This window comes from Maniola hyperantus, chromosome 3 (assembly GCF_902806685.2).
Source record: "Maniola hyperantus chromosome 3, iAphHyp1.2, whole genome shotgun sequence".
Classification (NCBI taxonomy): domain Eukaryota; kingdom Metazoa; phylum Arthropoda; class Insecta; order Lepidoptera; family Nymphalidae; genus Maniola; species Maniola hyperantus.
In genome coordinates this window covers 10,198,746-10,213,292 of record NC_048538.1, presented here as the reverse complement: position 1 = coordinate 10,213,292, position 14,547 = coordinate 10,198,746, and the positions used below count along the sequence as shown (strand labels likewise).

Here is a 14,547-nt window from a genome sequence, read left to right as displayed (position 1 = left end):
CTGTGGTTTGTTCTGATTTCTACAAGCATTTACATTACAATGAACTATGTTACCTACCTATTTCTAATTATTTTTATTAGAAAATTGTTTGCAGGATTAGCAGGAAATACCAATAATAAAATGGATGTAATGGGTGATTTTTTGCATGGTAGGTATAGTTAAGAACCTGGAGAGTGACATAGGCTGCTTTTTATACTAAAATCAAAAAATAAAATCAAAGCGTTCTCCCGGGATTTTAAAAACCTAAATCCACGCGAACGAAGTCACGGGCATCAGCTAGTTAGAAATCACGCCATGCATTGCCAGACACCCTTAAAATTTAAAAGTCTTAAATTGCAGCTTCTGTAAAATATCGAAGGTCTGGCACGCGCTGGCTCTCTCTCTCTCTCTCTATTAGGTATGTCAAAAAATACTTTAATATCATCATGCGTCAAAAAACCATTGGAGCCTTCTGTCATTGTCATAATAATAAGGCAGTTGCATGCAATAATGGGTTCAATTCAATTTGCACTGGCTTTCACAAGGCATCGTAACGAGGTCCTAAGCCGTCACTGGTGTAGCCGGGGTAATAACTAGCAAAGCTCAAAGCCTCCCATCCGAGTAAACACCTGAACCTACGCCGGGAGCCATTTCTCAAAGTATCGCTTGTAATCGCTTGCAATCATAGGTAATTACATGTATCCAACACAATGGAATATTTATAGGATCAAACGCTTTTGCGCTGCGCTACGTGACGCGATGCGGCGTAACGCTGCACATAACTGCAGTAAAATAGACGTGATTTTCCTATTTAGTTTTCAATTCTCGATATATTATGCGAAATGAGGGACTCCAAAGAAGAGATTTACTTAGGCATATTTATATTTGCTTTAAGTAGTTTATGAGAATGAGGAAAGAAAAATACATTTTTGAGACATCGAACATTGCGGCGGTAATCCCCACACGAGAGCGGACTGCGCCACGCAGCGCCGTGCGTTTCTGCCGCATCGCATCCAAACAACAACAGCCAAGCTTGTACCTAACACAAGATAATAGTCATCATTAATGGAAGGGTTCACAGCAAAAGACAATAACATTGCAGAGAGCATCGATATTTACCTCATTACTAAATAAATGAATGGTATTATGTATTGTAAAAGAAATTTCCAAAAGTAATACTCCGTTTCTATATATAAATAAGTAGATTATGGTTTACCGCAACATGCATAGAAATACAGTGCAATGATTTCCCAATTGCAATTGCAATGCATTGAATAGCGAAATCGACAAATAATTGTTTGGTAACCAATAAAGCAAGAATTAATTGAAATATGTGCCTACAACACGCAAACTTACAACAAACAGATTTGAGGATTATTGTTCAGGACGCAATCGTATATATATATATATATCAATCGATTGCGGTCATATTTTCAAGTCGGTAACTATAAATAGGTAAATCAAGTCAGTCGTTTACCTTCCCACTATGAGCACGGCCGTCGGTCTCGGTTAGTATTACCGTAATGTATCTGTTTTGGTTTACCTAATATTCAATCCCTATCCACATTATAAATACGAATGTCTGTCTGTCTGCTAGATTTTCACGGCCCATCTGTTTAACCGATTTTAATGAAAGGTACCATTATTAAGGGGTAGCTTGCATCCCAGGGACTGATGGGTTAATTTTTGTCCCAGAAAATCAAAGAGTGGCCACGGAATAAATCCACCTGGACGAAGTCGCGGGCATCATATTGTTTGGTACAGAGGTAGCTTGTTTTTGTCTTGTTTATTTCATGTTTTGTGTGCAATAAAGTTTTGTATCTATCTATCTAGCTTAGATCCAGTTGTGACGGGCATAGGCTACTTTTATCCCGGGAAAACTAGGAGTTCTCACGGAATTTTTCAAAACCTAAATCCACTAGGATGACGTCGCGACTCGCGAGCTTCATTTAGTAGGTAAATAAATTAATTCATTTTATCTCCGAGCTCTTTCGTGGCTGTCAATGTGCTGGCAATATACCTTCTTAGGCTAAGAGTCCATAAATTATACCTACCCTATAAAGCTTTTGTTCAGAAATTCAGAAAGAGTTTTTAATAAACTCTATCAAGCGTTTATAATATTTCTGATCTTTCGCCATTTTGTAGCCAATAAATAGTTTACGAGTTCTTTTTGAAATTTTAACTTATTAGGGGATACTTAAATATTGAGCCGAATTAAAACGATTCTATCATTTATCTTTTATACAGGTAGAGTGATTTTGCGGAACATTTCGTTCAGATATTCTAATTGATATTCGTAACTATTCATGAGGGAAATAGAATCGTTAGCTAATTTAGCGATATAACTTTACATTTCTACGACATAAGTAATAACTTCAAAGCGTACTTAATACAAAGTTTAAGATTGTACATTATAACATTATAATAGTCATCGTACAAAAGAAGTAAGCCCCAAACTCTGTAATAAAAGGTAAGTAGGGAGTTAAATTGGTTAGTTGCCAATCGGCAAAGTTATATACATCCATACTAATATTATAAATGTGAAAGTGTGTCTGTCTGTCTGTCTGCTAGCTTTTCACGGCTCAACCGTTCAACCGATTTTGACGAAATTTGGTACAGAGATAGCTTGCATCCCGGGGAAGGACATAGGCTACTTTTTATCCCGAAAATTGAAAGGTTCCCATAGGATTTTTAAAAACCTAAATCCACGCGTACGAAGTCGCGGGCATCAGCTAGTTTTATATAAAAATGTGACTTGCAAAATTATCTTCAAATTATACCGACTCATAAAAGGACGCGGTATGCAGTATTGCAAAACTTTTATTGGATATCGGCAAGCAATTTAGCATGACGTAGCGACTGTAGCAAGATATCGTATGCAGAATGAATGGTGCATTTCATGGATTTATTTTATGGACGTGTGCGTTGTATGCGGGATAAGAATATGTACAGTAGCCGGCAAGAAATATTGTACATCGACCTTTAAAATGAGATTTCGGCTATGTAGAGTGTTGTCTCTGTCACTCATACCTATGTGACGTTTTGTCGGTCTCAACGATAGAGACAACGCTCTACGAAATCTCCTTCTAAAGGTCGATGTACAATATTTTCTGCCACGTACTGTATAATTATTATCTAAACTAAAGAATGACAATAATGAACATTGCATTGTATAGATAAAGATAATGATAGTTAATTTTAGTAGGTACTTAAGGTAAGAACTTTTTCTTTTTTTCATACGAAGGTTTCACAAATAATTACAAACAGAAAATGTAGAAATATTAGAAACATTATACTAGAATACAGAATGAGCAAACTTAATTTGTGCGTTTTCATGAAGTTAATAGAAATAGCGAGCAAACGAGCAGGTCACCAGGTCACCTGATCTTAAGTAATCTAAATATATAAAAGGAAAAGGTGACTAACTGACTGACTGACTGATCTATCAACGCACAGCTCAAACTACTAGACGGATCGGGCTGAAATTTAGCATGCAGATAGCTATTATGGCGTAAGCATCCGCTAAAAAGGATTTTTGAAAATTCAACCCCTAAGGGGGTGAAATAGGGGTTTGAAATTTGTGTAGTCCACACGCACCAAGTCGCAAGCATAAGCTAGTCATTTATATTTTAACAGAAAATTCGTCTAAGTTTATTATGTATATACTCTAGAAATTCTATTCTATCTAGAAAGTTACTGATTCGTAAAGTTTTAAACTTTAAATTAGTAGGTAACTTTAGTTGGTTTTCAGTTTTAGTGCCTCTGTCACGATCGATGGCGAAACACGGGTTTTACCAGATGTAAGTACTTTTACCTTTTTTATGAAATAAACGTTTAGAAAACATATATCTCGTTTCGAAAATAGCATGACACTTATTTATCTACGAACAATTTGCAGTTCAAAAATCCAATTTCAGGATTGCATACTTACATGATGACAAAATAAATAAATGAATTGATTAATTTTTAAAATGAACCACGTAAGTACATTATACAGAAGAGAACGGATAAATTGCAGCAGTATTTTAATACTGAGGCAACAATATTTGTGATTACGAATTGGTTACGTCGATGGTAGCAATCAGCCTTGTGTCCAAAATACTATCTATTTTCTGCTTGCATTATTTCTTTTTGTTGGCAAAATGGACTCAAAAATGCGCTTCCTTTTGTAATGTAAGATGACGTATCGGTTTAGTTATAACACATTTTTTTCTATTCACCATAAAATATTTCAAAATTCTTGGGACTGGTTTCGCTAAACTGTATCAATTTGCCGAGATTAACCGAGATTTGATTCTAAAAATTCTGACATACTATCTATTAGGTACTAAGTACTTAGTAGTACTATCAATTCAGATTCCTTAGATAGGTCCTATGACCTACTTACCAGGTAAGTAGGTCATAGGTCATACAGTCGGTATTATCTCTGAATAAGTATAGCTATCTACTACAAATGAAATTTGCATAGTTAACAAATAACATGCACGATTTTGGGCAAACGAAAATGTTCACTATTTTAAAGCTTCAAGTTCACATCTTTAGGTTCTACTTATGTAGGTAAAATGTTTTTATAATAACAACAAAATGGCAGCCCATTTCCTTTCTTTCACAAAGACTGAAATGGTGAGATTTAAAACGTACCTACTTAACACTGTTTTTTCAAGCAAATCACTACAAAGGGTTGGCTTGGCGAGCTATTTTCATTTGTATAAGTGTTAAAAATAAAACGTAGAGATGTTTTAGTTTAGGTATTTATAGTTTAAGACAATCGACGAGGTCTGATATTTTGTGTTAAATAAATAACAATGCATACCAACATGAAAAAGTAATAATTTCAATTAAGCAGACTTTTGGTATTTTTGATTAAAAGATTCCTATTAGAATTATAGGTATTTTTGAAATAATACAATTTACGTCATATTAGGCTAATGGACATACATTTATGTAGGTACATAAGCTGATATTCTATGTAACATTGCGCTTGTGTGCCTCATTTTGAAAAGCGGATAAAATATATATAAATATACTACGTATTAGGTACATCTAAATATATCACAGGAAAAGCTGACTGACTGACTGACTGACTGATGAAGTCACGGGTACAAGCTGGTATTTTATAATATACCTAATTTCGAAAACTTTATATTTTGTTTGGCGAAAATTACCTAAATCCCGATCACCGAAGAAAATCATTACATAAAATGTTAGATCGAGGTTTAAAAAAATCGATGATTTTTAAATGATAAAGATGCAAGGATGTCGGGTTCAGTAGTTTTGTTGGTAGGTACACTGTTGATGGCAGTTATGGGCTGTATATTGAGTTGTCCAGAGATAGATTGACGATAATTTCACACGTATAGTGATATGATCATACTTGGCAGAGCAGTCGTTCGTCATCACGAAGCAACGTCTTTGAGGGCAGATGTTATCTACGCCTCAAGAGCATTCCCAATTTCTCCTTACTGTCCGACAGCCTGATACACTCATCAAGGACCACTCACAGCAGACTGAATTTGGGCGATCCATCGCAATGCTAAAGCAGCGTCTCCTCAGCCGATTTTGCTCGGTGGTTTTTACAGTGCAAGTCTGTATTATCATGAGACCAATCATCTAATGAAATGATTTTGTAACTAAGTACTATCTGCACGCGTGGTTTAGAGCTTGCTTGTGACAAACTTTGTTTCAAAGACATTAATTATTGTAAAGCTCATAGCTTCTTTAGTTCTGCGTCAAAAGAATATACGAGCATTTGTAGGTAAAACAGGATAAAGGAAAGTCTCAAGAGAAAATTTCGCTGGGTCTGATATGCCTAATGCAGAGGGATAGGTATATATCGATAGGTAGGTATCCTTATCTCCGTCAACCTGACTAAGTATATGGAGCAAGAAAAACGAATTTTTATTTAATGTGACGTGATGGTGACCTTGATAACTCAATGTTAATCGTTTATACCTTGAACTAGCGTTTACCTGCAACTTCGTCCACGTGATGATTTAGAGCCTGTATAGCCCGACACTTTGGGATAATGTAGCTATCCTATATAGAATTTTCTGAATCGGATCATTAGTTCAGGAGATTACCCCTACACACAAACTCACAAATTTTAGCTTTTTATTACATAGGTATATACTAACTCATCTGCATGTTAGCTATATAAGACATAATTTCGCTAATGTTGATTTAGATAGACCGTACATTTTTACATTCAAAAGGTAAGAAAAATTTTGGCCAAGGTTTCTTTGCATGAAAATTAAATCTACGCTACGTAGTCGTATAGAATTCTTAGGCATTAGTGTGTGAACAATGTGTTTTGCCCTGGAATGTTTAATTAAAATAAATTTTTAATTGACTTATATTGTACAAAATTAAACTTATTTTTAAGCTTATTGACAGAACTTTAAAAACCTACTTTTTAAGAAATGTGGCTTATGCTGACTTGGATTAGCTATTATGTTATTTTTCATGGCTACAAAAGTGTGCTAAATTATATACTTAAGTGCATTTTTAGGGTTCCCTACCTCACAAGGAAAAAAGGAACCCTTACAGGATCACTTCGTTGTCTGTATATCTGGCTGTCTGTCTGTCGTGTCTGTCAAGAAACCTATATGATACTTCCCGTTGAATCATGAAATTTGACAGGTAGGTGGGTCTTATAACACACATAAGAAGAAAAATCCAAAAGCCGTGAATATGAATACGGGACCCTCGGTGCGCGAGTCTCTCGTCCTTGAGACTCGCACTTGGCCGGTTTTTCTTGAATAAAATATACCTAAATGTAATTTTCATGCAATCTGGTCTAAGATAGATTTTTATCTCTAATTGCATAGTTAAAATACGTACCTATGTGGCGCGAATATTCGGTGCATCCCCTGCTGGGAACGTCTGGAGTGCGTTTACTATTACAGCACAAATTACTACAGTCCGTGGGCGGCCGGCGGCGGGCCGTTTACCCCTCGTATATTTGTCTGCACGGATTGAAATGTTGATACCACGTACACTTTGATTGAAGAATCATGGAAATCTACTGTAGCGTGTCCGGGGAACGTCGACCGTGAAATCGAGCACGTAATGTTTTGTTTACGACAGACTGTGTGAGGCGGCGCACTCGCTCCGAACGGTCGCGACGACCTTCGCGCACGGCGGGCAACAGATCAACAGATAGGTACACGGCTGCACGGGGCGGCTGGGGAGACCGGGGTGCCGCTGGCGACGGCGCGCGCCACGCTCGTCTCGCCCCGCACTTCCCTCTGACGTCACCGCTGAAAACCTCCCGAAATTTTCTCACGGGTAATCATTGTATCGTAATAGCGAGAGCTACCCTAAAGGCCAAGTAAATATCCCTAAAATTGATACAATGTATTAGGTTTGACGACCTCCCTACGCAGTGGTGAGCGCTGTGGTTTTATAAGTGGGAGGTCCCGGGTTCGTTTCCCGGCAGGGGCAATTTGAGAATTTATATTTTTGAAATTGTCTCGTTCTGATCTGCTAGTAGACTTCTGGTGTGGTACCAACCAAGCGGTAAAACCGTACCAGCAGCAAAAGCAATTCAGCATACCGTTACGATGCCACGTACGATTTAAAAAAAAAAACTAACCCGCGCGGACGAATTTAATACGTATTTTTTTTTACGTATTTTATACTCTTAACTAGTTTCTCGTAGATTTCGTTTAGGTACCTACACTGAAAACGGTTAACTTGCCTGTATTAACCGTTCTGTCATCGTTCGGATTTGGACTCTTCTGTTACTAAGGTACCTACCTACCTACAGTACCCGGCAGAAAATAATGTACATCGACCTTTAGAAAGAGGTTTCGCCTTGGTAGAGCATTGTCTCTGTCATTCATACCTATGTGACGTTTTGTCGGTCGCAACGACAGAGACAATGCTCTACAAAACCACTATCTCTTTCTAAAGGTCGATGTACTTACATTATTTTTTGCCGTGTACTACGAGTACATCGATGCGTATACTGTACTTAGTTACTCGTAAATTTTTCGATACGATACTGCACTTTCTTCATCATCATGATAACCCATCGCCGGCTCACTACAGAGCACGGGTCTCCTCTCAGAGTGAAAATTGTTTTAGCCATAATCTACCACGCTGGCCAAGTGCGGATTGGCAGACTTCACACACCTTTCAGAACATTATGGAGAACCCTCACGCATGCAGGTTTCCTCACGATGTTTTCCTTCACCGTTAAAGTAGGTGTGATATTTAAATACACGTAACTCCGAAAAGTTAAAAGTACGTGCCCGGGATCAATCCCCCGATCTCCAATCAGGAGGTGGACGTCCTAACCACTAGGCTATCACTATTAATGTCTTAAGGTTTTAGAGATCAAATGCCATCTGTGCTTGTACAACAAGTTGTACTCATGTTGTCGTTGATGAGGGTCGCAATTAGAGCTGCACGCCGTCGTCCCGAATTAGCTGGGACGTCCCGCTTCTGGCGATAATTCGGGCCATCCCGCCAAGGACCCATACGGCGGAGATACTCTCAATTTCATTTTATTTATTACTAGCTGATGCTTGCAACTTCGTTCGCGTGGATATGGGTTAAAAAAATCTTGTGGGAACTTTTGATTTTCCGGGGTAAAAAGTAGCCTATGTCACTCACCAGGTCTTTAACTATACCCATTCAAAACATCGCGTCGATCCTTTGCTTCGTTGTGACGTGATTGAAGGACAAACCAACAAACAAACACACTTTCTCATTTATAATATGGGTAGTAATTCCCGCGAGAAACTTTCAATCAACTACATATATATAAATACAACTGTGCGGTCATTTGATTACGCAATAAAATTTAGATTTTACATAAAAAATCGTTTTAAGTCAGACTTTGGGCCATATCGACAGTCGCTCAGGGTCAAATTCAATTTTGGTGAGATTCACTAAGTATTTTGCATAATTGAACTTAGAATTCATATTCTTAGAATTCTTAGAAGACTGACTTCGATATAGAATGTAGTTTCTTCATCGAAGTTTAAGTATAATATAAAGTACTGACGACGTGTGTATAGTAAGCGACAGGTCGAGATGGCAATCGGGGTGGGGACGCCTCGCACACCCGCACAGCCCCCGCGCTAACCCTGTGCGGGATAGCGCGGGTGCGGGGATACAAATCTTAAAACTCCCTCAGTTAAGACAATATACGGCGCCTATGTGCGTAAAGTGTAGCCAATAGGCTACTTGACAATTTTTTTAAGTTGGTCTTAAATGGTTAATATTTGTCCTATTATATCAAAAAAATTAACACTATATTTTTTTGCGCCCTAAAAACCGTAAAACATTTGTAAACAACAGTATAACCACAGGGTTATACTGTTGTTTACAAATGCATGACGTCAGAGCACAGATAATCTATCGGCCAAACATGGCCGACAGTGTTTTCACCTGTCTAAGAAAAATATTTTTTTAAATTAAAGTTTTACGGTTTTTAGGGCGCAAAAAAATATAGTGTTAATTTTTTTGATATAATAGGACAAATATTAACCATTTAAGACCAACTTAAAAAAATTGTCAAGTAGCCTATTTACTCAATTTATTTTGTAGGTGCCTATACTCGCATTTAAATAAAGTATTTTACTTATTCTTGAAAAGGTCTCCAGTAAAACGTCATGATCGCAGATGTCTTGATTCAAATTCACTTACTTATTTAAAGATTTAAAGGTAGACTGAGCTACGCGAATAGGTGCACTCAATTCTCTTTTATCTTTTGCCTGTAATTTTGTATAAATAATAATCATGTGCAGCGCCTAGTAATAATTAGGTCACACGTTGGTAGGTATATGGTTTCATCAAATATTTGTTCACTTTATACTATTAGCATCACCTTCGAGCTTTATACAAGCTATGCCGACAAAAGTACCTGCCATATAATTAACGTACATTATTTTCCTGTTTTATAAAATGCTGCTATATTTTATCTACTTACACTGACAGATCATAATTCAATCACCAAAAATTAACATTCTCTTTTTAATTTCAATGACCGAAAACTTTTTCTATGCTTGTTTAAATATCATTTAACCACGTTATCTTAGATTAATTATTCTACACGTTATTTTTGGAAAAAAAATGGGAAGAAAAGCAACGGAGGACGGTGTTTATGTCAGTTACATTATAAATAAATAAATTTTGTACTGAAAATCTTGATTTCTATAGAGTCAATAGAGATTTTATTTTGGCTCGGACCCAAAATCTGTGATGTGGCATGTGGCACTTAAAAAATAATAAATTCACTGTCAAACGCGGGAGTTTTAAAAGGGACACGTTGAAAGGACCAAAGTTTCAATCTCGCTTGAAATAGGGTACTTCAAGTTACATTAATATTTTAAGAACCTTTTGGGGGCCATACAATATAAAACTTTTGACAATTTGTCAAGGTAGATTTATGTCAAGTACGAGTATTTTAATATACACGTGCATTATGCATAATTATTATTTTAACATTATACTTAGTGGCTAGCACATAAACGTCCATACCAAAGGGCCCGGATACATCACCACGGTCCACGGCATAACGCTACCATGCAGTTCTACGGCACGGCGGCGCGTCATTCTGGCGTAACGACGTACCGTGCTACGGCTGGCGTCCATCGTAATGTCCACGATGCGTCGTGACGATGCATGCTGCAGCGCAGCGTCTCAATCGTCATCGTCGCAAGTCGTACAGAGGCATCATGCGACAAAATAGATAAAAGCAGTTTCTCTACTCCTGCTTTTGTTAAACGTATAAATAAAATAGAAGAACAGAAGGTACTGCGTAAATCTATTATACCCTTCTATCATGAAAAATGAAGAAGAAAAATGAATGAAGGAGGCTTTAAGAGAAAATATGAGGCGTTTTACAAACGACAAATGATTGTTTCAAAATGTCTAAATTCCATATTTTTCACTGCTAAGTCGAAAAATGACAAATCAACAGCTATGGCGCTTAAAAAGAAATAAAAAGCTAAGTGTTTTAGAATATGCCCTTTCTAATAATTAAGTATGTAACCCCACTCATAAATTTGATCCGATAGATTCGATAGAGTTAATAGTTACTGAAATAAATAAGCTTTAGAGAGAAATAATTTAATCTCAATAGCTCAACGCGTAAAGGAGTGGACTGAAAACCGAAAGGTCGACGGTTTAAACCCCGCCCGTTGCACTATTGTCGTACCTACTCCTAGCACAAGCGCTTAGTTGGAGAGAAAAGGGGAACATTAGCTTGGCTAATATTCTTTAAAAAAAAAATAAGCAGCTGAAATAACACACAAATAAACCATGGACGGGCGCACTTCTTCTTTATCATTTTAGTGTATAACCCTATATTATGTATATCAATTTTACTTACTGAAATCATTCGCAAGGCGCCGACCTAATCACTGAACAACCAGGCGTCGGACGCGTAAACTCGCTATGATACCGCATCGTAGCAAAGCACGACTCTACGCCGTAGCAAACCACGATTCAGCGCCGTAGCAAAGCACGACCCGTAGAATGTCATGACGACGAACGTCGCGCCGTAGGTCTACGGCCATACTATGGTCGTAATCACCATACGACGCAATACCATAACACCTATAGTCCGCGACAGGTCGAGATGGCGTATAAGGCGGGGGGACCCGACCTCACTCCAAGAAGCCCTCGGCAACCTGGGCGGTCTACTTGGCTTCTGGAGTGAGCTTGGATGGCTGGAGTGAAGACTTCGGCGGGGAGGGGTGATGCACGCACAACAGACGGAAACGTTTAAGTGCGGAAACCAGCCCAGAATGAAGAAAGAAAGAAAGAAAGGCGGGGGGACGCCCCGCACACCCGCACCACACGTCACACGCGCTTGCCCGCACCGGGTTAGCGCGGGGGCTGTGTGAGTGTGCGGGGCGTTCCCGCCCCGATCGCTATCTCAACCTGTTGCGTACCTAGTATAGCTTACTCTGGTAGCACGGCATGACGCCGCGCCCTGAGGTATCTTGCCTTTAGAGCTTACTATTAACAAAAAAAAAACAGTATTTATTAGGTTCAGTTCCTAGAAAACATTTTTGAAAACTTAAATAACTTCATCATAATATAAAGTTCTGCAAGAGGAAATTGTTAAATAATTCAAAAATGTATCCCGAATTACTCATATCAAACATTATGAACTTTTAAAATAATATGTAGTATAGAAGCAGGCGTTATTTTGCCGAAATCCAGCAGGAAAAGCCAGCCACCAATGCAAAGGATTTGGATGACAATACAAAATGTGGTACTATTAAGCATCTCCATTGATAGAATTTACGAAGATTAGCTCAGGTTTACAGATTACCTACAGACTACAAAACTTAAAGGGTGCATTAACGTAACCTAATTGTAATTTATCGAGTCTGTCTTCTATTCGGGTCATTTACCTCAAATCAGTACAAACTTTAAACATTTATAACAGACTAAAATTCCTCTTAATCCATCACAGATAGATATATAAATTTTATAAATAGGTTGTAGTGACTAGTGGGTATTAAAAGTTTGTAATGCTGAAAGGTGAGGTGTATACCACGACCTTCGGCATTCTCGAAGGGATTCAAAGAGAATCCCTGCGGAACAATGGTTGCTCAATGCTCCGTTCACAGTCTTACCTACCTGAATAATGAACGCCAATGTACTTACTCGCTATTCATTTGTCTATTCATAAATATCTTAGTGAACTACTAATATATTGCTCTTCAAATTTTCGATATATTATATACACGCTGAAATTTTAATGGTTGTTTTCCCAAAGCGAAATGATTTTGTCGTGATATTAATCGATTTATAAATATAAAAAAATATTAGAGTCAAAAATGACAAATTTACAATCGAGAAAAACAAAAATCTAATTAGACCTCGAACCAATAGTAATACCGCGTGCGCGCAGGCTACTTTATGCCGTATCACTACGCGCGAGAGCTTATTTTGCTCTGAACTTTTTCACTTTATTGGCAGCGCGGTTCGAGTGGATGTACCTACCTACTATTCACGTTATGGCTAGGGAGTTACTATTGTTTCTCACACTTTCGAGTTATCGATTTTTTTTAAATTATTTCAAAACAAAAACATTTTTATATTTTAAGTTTAACACAAAATTTCGATAGTACTACTGAGGGCAAATCGTTCTGCCGCGGGAAGACAACCACTAAAACTTCACTGTGTATATAGATTCTCAATAATAAAAGATATTCTCAAAGGATTTCTCAGCTGGGATGTGCTAGGTTCATAATATCACGTATACTTACTTAGTGTTTTAGTCTGAGCTGGCAAACGCTCTAATGTTTAAGCTAAGCTAAGTTCTACGTTTTGTGAGTTAAGTCATAAATTACCTAGGTAGGTAGTAGGCAATTCACGCTTGTAAGTTATCATATATCACCAATATATGATACAACTTACAAGTGATACAATAGTTCGATAAGTTCACAAATTCGAAATGTAGAAAATGAACGTAAACGCTATTACGAGTGATAATATATTGCTCATTTGTTAAGTAATTAAAGGTAAGTAATAATTACTACCTACGAGTAGCTCATTTCTAGTAAAATAAACGTTGCACGAGTTTCAACTAAGTAATAATTACTTATTCAATTCGAAAAACTTTTCTTTGATGCTCGATGATGGCTGCGATTTCGTCCGCGTGGATTTAGGTTTTGTGGGAACTTTTTTATCTTTAGGAATAAATAAAAAATAACCTATGTTCGTCTCCGGGATCCATAGTCCATACTATCCCAGTAGGCAACAATTTTTGTTAAAATCGGTTAAGCGGATGGGCCGTGAAAAGGTAATAGACATACAGACAAACACTTTTGTGTTTATAATAGGTGTTAGTGTAAACAGGTATAATACACGACAGGTTTATTTGATTGATATTAGTTTATAGTTTGTCAAGTAGTACCTACTTACGTAATTAATTAAGTGCTCTCGAAGTTGATGTTGCGAAAGAACTGCACCCTGACTTGTGAAGAAAACTATTACCAAAATTATTATAAGCTCAAATAAAATAATTTCAAAAATTTCATAAACAATATTCAACACTTAAGTAATATTATAGAATACTTAGGTACATTCACATTGTGCATTCAGCGAAAGAGAAAGCCATAAATAAAATAAATAAATAAAATAAATAAAAATCTTTTTTATTCGTATAAACTTTTACAAGTACTTACGAATAGCCGGATGCATCTACCACTGGTTCGGAATGCCTTTCTTTCAACGAGAGTTCACGTATCACGAAACCTCTCGGTACTTTATCGATAGTATTGAAATAACAGAAACCAATTTTAAACTCGGAAGAGAATGAAGTGCACTTCAAAATTAATAGAACCATTTCAATCGCAGTGAAACTTGGTCGTTATTACACAACAGCAGGTTCAAAGGCAATAAATTAAACATTGTAAAAGGTCAAACAAAAGTTTTACTCGAGCCAGGCACGATAGTAGAACGTTTGTTGAACGCAAACTGGTTCAGTAAGTACTAGACACGTATTATTATAACAAATTGTAAACATATTATATGGGTCTATGTTTGATAAACCAAACATTCTACAACCACCTCCCTAATATTATAAGATCTCTA

General features: G+C 37.2%; 1 protein-coding gene across 1 annotated transcript in view; it reads right to left on the bottom strand.

Annotated features, from left to right (window-relative positions):
- The window catches only part of LOC117996158 (5-hydroxytryptamine receptor), a 34,799-nt gene extending 27,638 nt beyond the window's left edge, over positions 1-7,161 (bottom strand). The window contains exon 1 of the mRNA XM_034984168.2: positions 6,820-7,161. The gene's annotated coding sequence lies outside the window, so the exon portion shown is untranslated. The remainder of the gene's footprint in view (positions 1-6,819) is intronic.
- Between the last annotated feature and the right edge of the window lie 7,386 nt (positions 7,162-14,547).